This window comes from Pongo pygmaeus, chromosome 11 (genome assembly GCF_028885625.2).
Source record: "Pongo pygmaeus isolate AG05252 chromosome 11, NHGRI_mPonPyg2-v2.0_pri, whole genome shotgun sequence".
Classification (NCBI taxonomy): Eukaryota; Metazoa; Chordata; class Mammalia; order Primates; family Hominidae; genus Pongo; species Pongo pygmaeus.
In genome coordinates this window covers 55,877,804-55,890,875 of record NC_072384.2, presented here as the reverse complement: position 1 = coordinate 55,890,875, position 13,072 = coordinate 55,877,804, and the positions used below count along the sequence as shown (strand labels likewise).

General features: G+C 43.2%; 2 non-coding genes across 2 annotated transcripts; one reads left to right on the top strand and one right to left on the bottom strand.

Annotated features, from left to right (window-relative positions):
• Positions 1–4,641: 4,641 nt before the first annotated feature.
• Positions 4,642–4,712, top strand: TRNAG-GCC (transfer RNA glycine (anticodon GCC)). The gene has a single exon. It is a non-coding gene; the product is annotated as a tRNA-Gly (tRNA).
• Positions 4,713–5,020: 308 nt separating this feature from the next.
• Positions 5,021–5,092, bottom strand: TRNAA-CGC (transfer RNA alanine (anticodon CGC)). The gene has a single exon. It is a non-coding gene; the product is annotated as a tRNA-Ala (tRNA).
• Between the last annotated feature and the right edge of the window lie 7,980 nt (positions 5,093–13,072).

Below are 13,072 nucleotides of genomic sequence, written 5' to 3'. Positions count from 1 at the left end.
TAGCTTCAATGGGAGCCTCTTATCTGAGCATGGGAACAGAGCAGACCAGGGGAAGTGTTAGTGTGTACCACCCAGAAGGCACTGCTGGCCGTCCTCTGATCTCTTCAAGCTTGACCATGCGGATAATGAAATCACTGCCTACTACAGCATTCCCGATGTGAAACAGGATTACTACACAGTATATCTATGAAACACTGTGACATATGTGTTTGTCATGTTTTATTATTCAGAATTAGCAAAAGAAGTGGGGCTCTGCCTGCCTCCACAGATGCCACTGTCCTGCTTCTCCAACTTTGGCTCCTCAATTCTTGTCATTCCCTAAGTCTGCATCCTCAGCACTCTTTTCTCTGTGTGATATTCTCCATTTCCACATTTTTGCATTTCACCCATCAGGTGATTGACTTCCAAATCCACTTCTGTAGCCTTGATTTCTCCAGGCGTTGATCTAACCACCTAGCAGGCACCTCTTCCTACTTACTTCAAAGTCAGAATTTCCAAAAATGAGCACTTTACACCACCCCTTTCCTTCCAGTATTTTCTCTTCCTTACTTTTCTACACTACACCACAAGTCTATCAATCACGTAAGGTAGATTCCTAGAGTAATTTTTCTTCCTCCTTCTGTCTTGCCATGAACCTCATGCTAGAGCTGTGGCCTTGGTTCAGGACCTCGTCACCTCTCCACTCCTATTCTAACTACCTCCTGAATGGATTTCTCTATTTTTAGGTTCTCCTCTTTCTGCTTCTCTGTCACACTGTTGCCTGAATATTCCTTCAAATGCTCTGAACCTTCTTTGCAACAGAATTTACCTTATTCCAACAAGCTGGGAATGGGTCCTAAAAATTTTCTCATGGTTTTTGTTGTCTCCTTGCAGTGTTACCGTCGACGAATTTCTCTAAATGTAAATGTTTCTTTTTTTTGGAGACAAGAGTCTAACTCTGTTCCCTAGGCTGGAGTGCAATGGCACAATCTTGGCTCATCGCAATCTCTGCCTCCTGGGTTCAAGGGATTCTCCTGCCTCAGCCTCCTGAATAGTGGGATTATAACCGCACCACCATGCCCAGCTTTTTTTTTTTTTTTTTTGTATTTTTAATAGAGACGGGGTTTCACACATTGGCCAGGATGGTCTTGAACTTCTGACTCCAGGTGATCCACTCACCTCGGCCTCCCAAAGTGCTGGGATTACAGGGATGAGGCACCACGCTTGGCCTAAACTTTTCTTAAACTTTAATATTATTAGTCTGTATCACATCCTGGGTAATGAGTTCTCTAAATTTAGCATGTTTGGGGTAAAAGTGTTTCTCAATTTGTGTTAAGATTCTAGCAAAATACTGCTCAAACTAACTTTAAAGGCTAATTTTGTTGTTGTTGTATGTTTTTTTAGAGACAGGGTCTTGCTCTGTTGCAAAGGCTGAAGTGCAGTGGCACAGTTATAGCTCACTGCAGCCAGCCTCAAACTCCCAGGCTCAAGCAACCCTCCAACCTTAGTCTCCCAAGTAGCTGGAACTACAGGTGTGTACCACCACACCTGGATAATTTATTTTTTTTATTTTTTATTTTTATTTTTTGTAGAGACAAGGTCTCATTATGTTGCCCAGGCTGGTGTCAAACTCCTGGCCTCACTTTATCCTTCTGTCTCGGCCTCTGAAAGTACTAGGATTACTGGTGTGAGTTACTACACTTAGCCCACCACTTATTGTTTAAGGGCAATTTACTGACTCATATAAACACAAAATCCAGATTTTTTTCTAGTCAGGCATGGCTGCTTCTAGTGGCTCAATGTCATATTAGGAATATGTTTGTCTCTTTCTTCTGGACAACCCAAACTATACGCTCAACCTGTTTGAACAACCCAGCAAAAAGACAGTTTTTACTTAAAACTTCTGCAAGAGAGTTTCAGCAAGGACTTTTCATTGTCCCAGATTTAGTCACATACCCATCTCTAAAAAAGTACAGTGCCAAAGGAAAATATTTGACGAGACCTGTTTTACACACCTGCTATTGTGACAGAGAAATACAGAAAAAGAGGCAAGTTAACCTAACACAAATCTCAAAGTATTGATTATCTATACAACAGAAGGTTTATTGTACCAGAAGGAGTTGGGTGGACTGCTGGCACACACACACACACACACACACACACACACACACACTGCTGGCGCACACACACACACACTGCTGGCACACACACACACACACTGCTGGCACACACACACACACACACACACACACCCCTTGAATGCTTTTGGCTACATGTAACAAAATCCTCAACTCAAACGTACTTAAACAATAGAGGTCTTTAATTTACCTAACCAAAAGTCTGCATGAAAAAAATGTCAGGATGGTGTAGAGCCTTTTTCTATTTTCCTGCTGGATCACCCTCTGTCTCCCTTCAAGTCATAGGATGGTTGGGGCAGCTCCAAGCATTACACCCTCATACAAGGAGAAAGGGTAAGAGAGATCTTCCATACCATCTTTCCCAGAAACTCCTAGCTGACTATTCTTGCCGTCATTGGCAGGGATTCAGTGAAAAGCACACCTCAGATCAATTTGGAAAGAAAAATGAGATAATTGGCTTAGGGCACCACATTTGTCCCTTGGGCTAGGTAAACTAGAATGGACTTTCAGCAAGAAAAAATAAATAAATAAAAAGGCCTTTAGGTAGGCCACTAGTAATGTTTTACATAAGACTTTTTTCCTTGTGTTCCGAGATTTTTTTTTTTTTTTTGAGACGGGCTCACTTTGTCGCCCAGGCTGGAGTGCAGTGGCACGATCTTGGCTCTCTGCAGCTTCGACCTCAGGCCTTCCACTTGAGCTTCACCATTGGCTGGTGAGGCCTCATTTTTATTGCCCTGCTCCCTCAGTTCCACCAGCTCATTTTTAAACTCCCTATTTATTTGCCTTTGTTTGTTAGGTTACACGTTCAAAATAAAAACTTTGAGAAGCCCTGAACTAAATAATCTAAGATTCTTTAGATTTCTGAAGTTAGGATTCAAAATTAAAAACAATATTTAAGAATCTCGGGGGCCAGGCACAGTGGCTCACCCCTGTAATCCCAACACTTTGGGAGACAGAGCAGGGAGGATTGCTTGAGCTCAAGAGTTTGAAGCCAGCCTGGCTAACATAGCGAGACACCTCTCCCTTCTCTCCAAAAAAAATAAAAAATAATAAATAAATAAATAAATAAATAAATAAATAAATAAATAAATAAAATTAGCCATGCATGGTGGTGCACACCTGTAGTCCCTGCCATGAAAGTGAGGCCTTACCAGCCAATGGCCCTGAAGTACCTCTGGAAAGGTACATCACTTCAGAATGGGATTTTAAAACCCCATTTCTCCCCCATTTCTTTCATTTTGAAGAATAAACTAAAGTTAGAAGAAGTAAAATGAGTTGACCTCGTTCTTCCACAGGTTATTTAGGATTATAGTCTGATTCTCTAATTCCCTAATCCCTTCATATCTTTTATGTCTTTATAATTCTGTATTTGTCTTCAGATTTCGCTCTTTACCCACACACTAAGAAGTCCTTAAAGATGAATCTTAATGGAGAAGTCATTACCTTATTTCAGTAGCCTTTTATGATCTTTCTCTAACACCATTCGATTATTCTTAATATATAATGTCCTAAACATGCAGCATTTGAGTTTCAATACACAGTGACCTATCCTGTTGTAGGCTGAAAGGGCAGTGCTAAGCACTCCAACACTGAACATAATACTGTGTGTTCCAATATTGCCTCTACGAGCCTCAGCTTCCTACCTCACGGGGTTGAAGTCCATGTGTAGTGTACTTACATAGCCTGGTACACAGTTACTGCTATGTGTTAGCTTTATTTTCTCATAACTTTTCCCCAAATTCTTCTTGACCAAAGATTCTGGAAATTGTTAGGTATTTCCCTCCCAGAGATAAAAAGCCAATGTTGCCTATATCCACAGCCTTTTTTCTCATATTTAGAATCATTTCCATAAATTCATTTCCTTCACTTTATTTTTTTCCCCTCCTATATCTTTTGTTGTATCATTCACAATTTCACTTTACTTGGAAACTAAGGGTGAAGGATCAGACTCATACTATTAGAGTTAAAAGGGGTCTTAAATGAAGGAAGGGGCAGCTTAGAGAATTCAGGTCACTTGGCTTGAATCATCAATATTTCAAGTTCCCTATGCAAATCACATAGTTCCAATTTACCAATTTCCAAATTATAAATTTGGGTCAGTGTTCAAATTTCTGTTCCCTGTTTCTTTGCCTCTGTTCCCAATTTCTAACAAATCTCCATTATGTATTTGTCTGAATAGGTAAAATAATAAAAGAAAAAAATGGCAGGGGGTTGGAGGGAGAGTTGTTATAAATTATCTAAGTGTCTGAAGATGGGCTAGGTGATTGTGTAATCCTGTGCATACATAACAAAATCTTCATTTGCCTCCTTCACCAAAGAGAGTTTCAGAAGAATCTCATAAAGTTCTAAAGAAGTTAGTATAATGAAAATTTTTGTAAATGTTAATGTTTTTCTAATATTTTATGATAGTTATGTGATTAAAAATTTGATTGCTATTTTTGAATACACAAATACACGATTTAGAGTAGAATTACCAGGGTGTAAATGTCTTCTAGTACGCAGTAGAAAAACTCTCACAGCGTAAGCATTGGTGGTTCAGTGGTAGAATTCTCGCCTGCCACGCGGGAGGCCCGGGTTCGATTCCCGGCCAATGCAAATTTTTGACTTAGTTTTTTCTGTGGGTATCATACACAGGAGCCTCAAAGTTCAATAACAGGGCCTTTAAACACTGGACTCATGCAAATAAACAAATATTAATGAAAGCTAATTCCCTATTTCACTTTTACTTCGAGCAGTCAAAAAGGTGGTTTCCCTGAGCTTCGCTGATTTTTTTCAGCCCTCCTTTTATGTTTTTGGGCGGCCTAGATGTGAGCAAAAGGTATGTACCAGTAATAGGGTAAGTGTTCTAAGATATCAACAGGAAAGGAGGAAAAAGAAAAAAACAAAGCAAACATTGGCTGTTTTGGAGATGCCGGGGATTGAACCCGGGACCTCACACATGCGAAGCGCGCGCTCTACCACTGAGCTACATCCCCCAGCCGAGAGCTTGTTTCTGGTGTCCATACTCATTCAGTCTGTTAGCTCTAGTCAAATTATTGTTTTCAGATCTTTATTTTTAAGAATTTATATTGGTGAGTGCTTCTGAAATATGTTTCTTCTTTTCCCATACCCACCCTAAGTTGTTTCCACTGTGCATTCAGACCTCGCGCAACGAGCTGGCAACGAAACGCTCAGCTGGGACCAATGAGGCCTCACTCCAGAGCACTTCTGCTGGACGTCGGGAGCCTGGGATCCGGGAGGGATCCGGTACCCTGCGCGGCCACAGCGGCGGGACTCCCCCGTGCCCAATGCCTGCCGGAGCTGGCACCTCACCAGGCTTATTGCGCAGGCGCCGCAGATCCAGGAGGCCGTGGTGTGTCCGGCCTGTGGCTTTGCTGCCGGGTAGAACCCCGGTCCAAACCTCGAGCCCGGGCCCAGCGCTGGGGCCGCGCCGCGAGCGTCGCCTCTGGTGCTCATGGAGACTGGTTCATGGAGCAGAAAGGTGGAGACCTTCTCTTCGCACACGAAAACGTTATGGATTTACCTGAACACTCTTCACCCCCGAAAATAAACGCACATCTCAGGAAAAACACGTGTTCACGCCAAATCCCCATACCTTGCTTATGTAGGGGTTACAGCCAGATGACCCCTTGCAGATAAAAATGATTTGCAGCTAGCTCTTTATTTTCATGACGCTCAAACTGAAAGAAGGAATATGACACCACCACCCTCCCTGTAGCTTAATCATATATAAACTATTAAGATCGGGGCAGGGGACTTGCTCCAGGTAGATTTTTTTTTTTTTCTCCTTTTGATATTCACACCCTGGGCCAATCTTAACGGATTGGTAAGTGGTGATTGTAGTGTAAGTCATTGAACATCTCCTTTAATGTCCTCTGAACCCTCTCTAACCACTAATGGTACCCAAGCTCCAAATTAAAAGACCTACCCTGAGTCCTGTTCCCTTTGAAATTGCCTCTCCAGTTGGCTGAGTGCTAGGTAAATCGATGTGCGGACTTGCAGTATAGTGAGATGAGGTGTGTTTGACTTTTTCAGGTGCAGTTTAAGCTGATACCACCCCAGCCTGGTGAAAGCTAAGTGGTGGAAGCCTCAGACACTCCGATGGGACCAGGGTAGAGATCTGGTGTCGAGGTAGCTGGGTCACCGTCACTTCCAGCTGACCTGTAAGGCTGGCCCCAACAGGTAGCACCGTGAGGGCCTAGAATTTCCACTTCCTTCAGTTGCAGAGCACTCCCGATAAATGACCATTTGGTCAGCAAGCCGAGAGCCAGAGCAGAAAACAGAGATTTCAAAATCACTCTGAGCAAACCACAAGTTTCACAATCAACTTCTGAATCAAAAATAAATAAACCATTGTGTTTCCTTACAGTAATTTAAACAAATAATGGCTCATAATTGAATTTTGGTTTAAACTAGAACAGGACACAGGCTGATCTAATTCAAATATAATACAGAATGTCCAAGAGGACAGTCATTGAAGAGTTCTGTTCTACTAAGCCTGAACATTTCCAAATCACTCTCTGCATTCCACCCTCAGGCACTAGAACATGAGCATCTTCAATTGATTCTGAATCAGAAATGGGGACACAGCCATTTCTCCACCCAATGCAAATTTAAACTATACTATTCAGTTCACTATGAGGGAAATATGGCCTCTGGCGTCTTCAACTTTGTAATCTTTTTGGGGATCTTCTTCCTCATGTTATGGTTATTTCTCCACCACCTGAGGCCTTCCATTTTGGGGGCTTTTTTTTTCTCAGGCAATTCGGAAATTTCAGAGCCCAGAGAAGATCCCTTTTAAGTGTTCACTCCCATTTCAAGAGTTCAGGCTATGTAGGTGCATCTGATAAAGCAAATGAGGCTGATCTCTAAAACCAACAGAGGACGTAAGGTTGATTTAGAGCTCTAAAGCCAACAGGGGATGTGAAATTGCTTTACTGGCCTACCTTAATCAAAAAGGCTCTCACTTAGTGGGTTTTTTTCAGCCACTATGGCTGATGGGAGAGGTGAAGCTGCAGGTGCACTTTTGGATTGGGGGCCTTTTCAGGAAAGCTTGTTGGATCCAGTTCTGCTCAAATATATAAAGAGGATGACCAGATGATATGGTTTGGATCTGTGTCCTCACCCAAACCTCATGTCCAGTTGTAATCCCCAGTGTTGGAATGGGGCCTTGTGGGAGGTGATTGGGTCACAGGGTGCTTTCTCATGAATGGTTTAGTACCATCCTCTTGGTACTGTCTTTAGTGATAGTGAATGAGTTCTCGTGAGATCTGTTTAAAAGTGTGTGGCACCTTGCCCCCCACTCTCTTGTTGCTGCTCTGACCATGTGAAGTACCTGCTCCTGCTTTGCCTTTCACCATGAAAGTTGGTTTCCTGAGGCCCATCCCCAGAAGCTGAACAGATGCCAGCATCATACTTCCTGTACAGCCTGCATAACCATGAGCCCATCAAACCTCTTTTCTTTAAAAATTACCATCTCTGGCCAGGGAAGGTGGCTCATGCCTGTAATCCCAGCATTTTGGGAGGCTGAGGAGGGTGGATCACCTGAAATCAGGAGTTCGAGACCAGCCTGGCCAACATGGTGAAGCCCCATCTCTACTAAAAATACAAAAATTAGCGGTGTGTGTTGGTGCGCACCCGTAATCCCAGCTACTCAGGAGGCTGAGGCAAGAGAATCACTTGAGCCCCGGAGGCGGAGGTTGCAGTGAGCGAGGATGGTGCCACTGCACTCCAGCCTGGGCGACAGAGCAAGACTCCATCTCAAAAAAATAAAAATAAAAATAAAACAACAACAAAAAAAATACTATCTGTCAGGTATTTCTTTATAGCAATGCAAGAATGGCCTAATACACCAAATGTCGAAAATTATGGACTATTTAAAATCCAGTTCTATCATCTATGCTCCCCACATCTCTCTTGGTTAGAGACAGTCCCCTATTCTCAGTCTGTGTCACACACATATCATTCACAAGGTGTGATGATTAATATTAGGTGTCAACTTGATTGGATTGAAGGATGCCTAGATAGCCAGTAAAGTATTGTTTCTGGGTGTGTCTGTGAGAGTGTTGCCAGAGGAGATTAACATTTGAGTCAGTGAAGTGAGAGAGGGAGACCCACTCTCAATGTGGGTGGGCACCTTCCAATTGGTTGCCAGTGCAACTAGAACAAAGCAGGTGGAAGAAGGTGGGATAAGCTGGCTTGCTGAGTCTTCTGGCTTTCATCTTTCCCCCATGCTGGATTGGACTTCAGACTCCAGGTTCTTCGGCCTTTGGACTCTTGGACTTACATCAGTGGTTTGCTGGTGGCTACTGCGTCTTCAGTCACAGACTGAAGTCTGCACTGTCGGCTTCCCTGCTTTTGAGGCTTTTGGACTTAGACTGAGCCACTGCTGGCTTCTTTCTTCCTCAGCTTGCACACAGCCTATTGTGGGACTTTGCTTTGTGATTGGTATGAGTCAATACTCCTTAATACACTCCTATATATATATATCCTATTTGTTCTGTCCCTCTGGAAAACCCTGACTAATACACAAGGATTGACCTTAAACCCCCTTTTGAAGCAGGTGACATCTACCTCTGGCACTCTTTTCACATTTCTTGCTTCAGTTCCTGACACTTTTTGTCCAGAAGGTGTTGAGCATCCTTCCCTCAGAGCTGGGTACAAGCCAAAATGTTTTTTCCCAGTCCAGGTAGTGGTTTTTACTCTGACTGTACATTAGACTTATTGAGGAAGGCTTTGAAAAATGCCGATGCTTGCTTGAGCCTAAACCAAGACCAATTAGATCAGGATCTCTAGGGGTGAGTCCAGGCATCAGCATCTTTTTAAATATATATATATATATATATGTATATATAACTGACAAATATTTAATACATTCAGGTGTTCAACATGATGATTTGATATATGTGTTCACCATGTAATGATTACCACAATCAAGTTAACACATCCGTCACCACCTATGCTATACATTAAGTCCCAGAACTTGCTCATCTTATAACTGAAAGTTTGTACCCTTTGACCAACATTTCCCGATTTCCCCCACATCAATAGTTTTTAAACTCTCAGGTGATTCCAATGTGCAGCTAAGGCTGAGAGCCACTGCTTGAGAGCTGTTAGCATGTCCACATAAGAAACTTATTATTAAGCCAGTGCTTCTCAGCCTTGGCTGCACATTGGAGGTACCTGGCAAGCTTTAAAAAAATACTGATGCCTAGATCCCACCTGCAAATATACTTACTTAATTGGCAGCTGTTTCGAAAGGCTACCCAGGTGATTCTAATACGCAGACAAGGTACAGAACCACTGCATTTGAGCACATACTTTCTCAAATTCTTCATTGAATGCATGAGCACTCGAGGCTGCCATAATTCTGAAAGTGGAAGACTTCTGCCCAGATAACTTTGCATGCAGGAATTTGCATTGCTAGAAGGTGAAAGAAGCTTACTCACTCCAACTTCTCCTATTTTTTTTTTTTCACATAAAATGAACCTGGTGGAGGCAGGTGTTCAAGTGCTAAAAATAAGTATTTCTTAACCTCATGCATTCTGTCCCCCCCCCCCACCCCATAATCATACTACATGAATGAGTTCCTCAAGTAGGCTGTCCCTGATGATTCACTGGCCATTAAAAATGCTCAAGAAGAGGCCAGGCATGGTGGCTCATGCCTGTAATCCCAGCACTCTGAGAGGCCAACATGGGCTGATCACCTGAGGTCAGGAGTTCAAGACCAACCTGGCCAATATAATGAAACCCCGTCTCTACTGAAAAACAAAACAAAACCCTGGTATGGTGCTGGGTGCTTGTAGTTCCAGCTACTTGGGAGGCTGAGGCAGGAGAATCACTTGAACCCAGGAAGCAGAGGTTTCAGTGAGCCAAGATCGTACCACTGCACTCCAGCCTGGGTGACAGAGTGAGACTCTATCTCAAAAATAAAAAAATTTTAAAAAAAGGTGGGGAGCAGGGATCAAGAAGAAACAAGGAGATGGGTGGGGAGGAGAGTCATCTACACCTGGTCTCAGGGAATTCCAGTACTTGTGGCTTGCTGGATGAAAAAGGACTGGATTGCTTTACTCATTACCTATAGGAGCAAGTAGCTTTTTGAAATACATTATTTTGCTCCTCAGGGCCATAACTATTAATAATTCTTCATAATCACAGCTAATAATCATTAATACCAACCCGAGGACCAAAAAGCTACTAGTTACATTTAATTCAGAGAAAGTTAAACATTACTCTTTTCAGAAAGTACCCCAACGCGAAAAATTATAGTGATCATAATTTGCATTTAGAATTAGAAGTATTTATTGAGTAGTAAGTTAGAGTCTACTTGGAAAGATGCAAATTCTATAATTTAGATGCTGTTTACAAAAAGATGGAAACAGAAGGAGGTACATATTTGCTATAGTTTGAGTATGTCCCCCAAAAGTTCATATGTTGGGAACTTAGTTGCCATTGTAACAGGATTAAGAGGCAAAGCCCCATCTCTACGAAAAATACAAAAATTACACAGGAGTGATGGCATGCACCTGTAGTCCCAGATGCTTGGGAGGTAGAGGTAGGAGGATTCACTAAACCTGGGAGGTCAAGGCTGCAGTGAGCCAAGATCGCACCACTGCACTTCAACCTCAGTGAAGAATGAGACCTTGTCTCAAAAAAAAAAAAAAAAAAAAAAAGAAGTGTTTTAAAACTGGAAAGAGAAAAAAATAGCTACCTTTATGAGGTAGGAAAGATTTTTCCAGATTTAGGTCATCTGCTCAACTATAGGAGTTTCTGGAGTCTAATGGTACTAGCCTATTCACAAAAGCCAAGAATAGGATATGTATTTTCTTATGGTGATCGCTGACTGAGGTCTCGTTTTATCAACTAGCTATACTCCGCTGAGATTAGCTATTGTATTTTATTCTTTGAATTCCTCATAGCACTAAGTATTCACTGGGTTCTCAATAATCATGCTGGCTCACAATTCCATGTGGGAGATTGGTTAAAAGGGTGTTTAAGGGTAAATGGGCAAAAGGAATTCTACTGTGGTAACGATGATATTCTAAAACTGGATTATGGTGATGTTTGTACAATTCAGTAAACTTAGTATCACTTAATTGTACAGTTAAAATGGGTACATTACCCCGTCTCTACTAAAAATACAAAAATTAGCGTGGTGGCGCACGCCTGTAATTCCAGCTACTCAAGAGGCTGAGGCTGGAGAATCGCCTGAACCCAGGAGGCAGTGCTTGCAGTTAGCCGAGATCGCGCCATTGCACTCCAGCCTGGGCGACAGTGCGAGACTCGGTCTCAAAAAAAAAAAAAAAAAAAAAGCGGGGGGTCGGGGGGACATTTTATAATATGTAAATTATAACAAGTAAAAAAGGGGGGATATGGAATGGAATGTGTTAACAATGGGATGGGATTCATGTGACTGAGAGGTTACTTATCCAGATTGTGTAATTCAGGGGTCTCTGATCCCCAGGCCGCAGGAACCCGGCTGCACAACAGGAGGTGAGCGGCGGGCAAGCCAGCATTACTGCCTGAGCCCCGCCCCCTGTCAGTTCAGCGGTAGCACTAGATTCTCTAATAGGTTCTCTAATAGATATCGTATTGTCAACTGCCCACGCTAAAGATCTAGGATCTAGGTTGCCGGCTCCTTATGAGAATCTAATGCCTGATAGTCTGAGGTGGAACAGTTTCATCCCGAAACCATACCAGCCCCTGCCCCTGCCCGCGTCCCCACCCCCTTCGCGCCCCCACCCCCTTCCCGCCCCCGCCGGTGGAAACATTGTCTTCCACGAAACCAATCCCTGGGGCTGAAAGGTTTGGGACCCCTGGTGTAACTGATGTGAAAAGGAAAAAGGATGAAAGACAATGGTTTCTTGTGAATGTATACGTAAAGGAGAAAGCTGTTATAGAGGTGGGGGAACAATTACTAAGTAAAAGCCCGTACTGTTAACAGGGAGTGCTGTGTGTAGGGTGATGAACCAAGCAGAGGCGAACACAAAGATAAACTGCAGTACAACATGACGAACTCTATAGTGTGGAGCTTTGCATAGAGTATTAAAGGAAGAAACAAACACTCGAAAACATTGTGACTTGCCCAAGTTCACACAGGTAGAGACGTTCAAAGCAGAAATCAAAGCAAGGTTATCTCACCCTTAAATTTGTACCCCAGGGCTGTATCATTAGCGTTAAGTCTGAAGAAATGCTAAGGCTGTGTTAAAGACTGCTCCTTGTCTCCAATATCTGTTCTACCTTTTATTGTAGTAACATATTTGCTCCAAATAATTAAAAAAAAAAAAAAAAGACATTTTTTGTTTGTTTTTGTTTTGAGGTGGAGTCTCGCTTTGTCACCCAGGCTGGAGTACAGTGGTGTGATCTCCGCTCATTGCAACCTCCACCTTCCGGGCTCAAGTGATCTTCCCACCTCAGCCACCCGAGTAGCTGGAACTGCAAGCACGGGCCACCAAGCCTGGCTAATTTTTTTTTTTTTGAGACACGATCTTGCTCTGTCACCCAGGCTTAAGTGCAGTGGCCCTATCTCGGCTCACTGAAACCTCTGCCTCCCAGGTTCAAGCGATTCTCCTGCCTCAGCCTCCCGAATAGCTGGGATTACAAGCATGCGCCACCACGCCCAGCTAATTTTTGTATTTTTTCGGTAGAGACGGGGTTTCACCATGTTGTCCAGGCGCGTCTCCAACTACTGACCTCAAGTGATCCGCCTGCCTCAGCCTCCCAAAGTGCTGGGATTACAGGCGTGAGCCACCACGCCGGCCACATTTTTGTATTCTTTGTAGAGACGGGGTTTTGCCATGTTGCCCAGGCTGGTCTTGAACTTCTGGGCTCAAGTGATCCACCCGTCTTTGCCTCCCAACGTGCTGAGATTACAACCCAGGCGTGAACCATTGAGCCTAGCCCACATCTCCTTCCTTAGGGACACATCCCGGAAGTTGTGAGCCTTATTTCCCCTC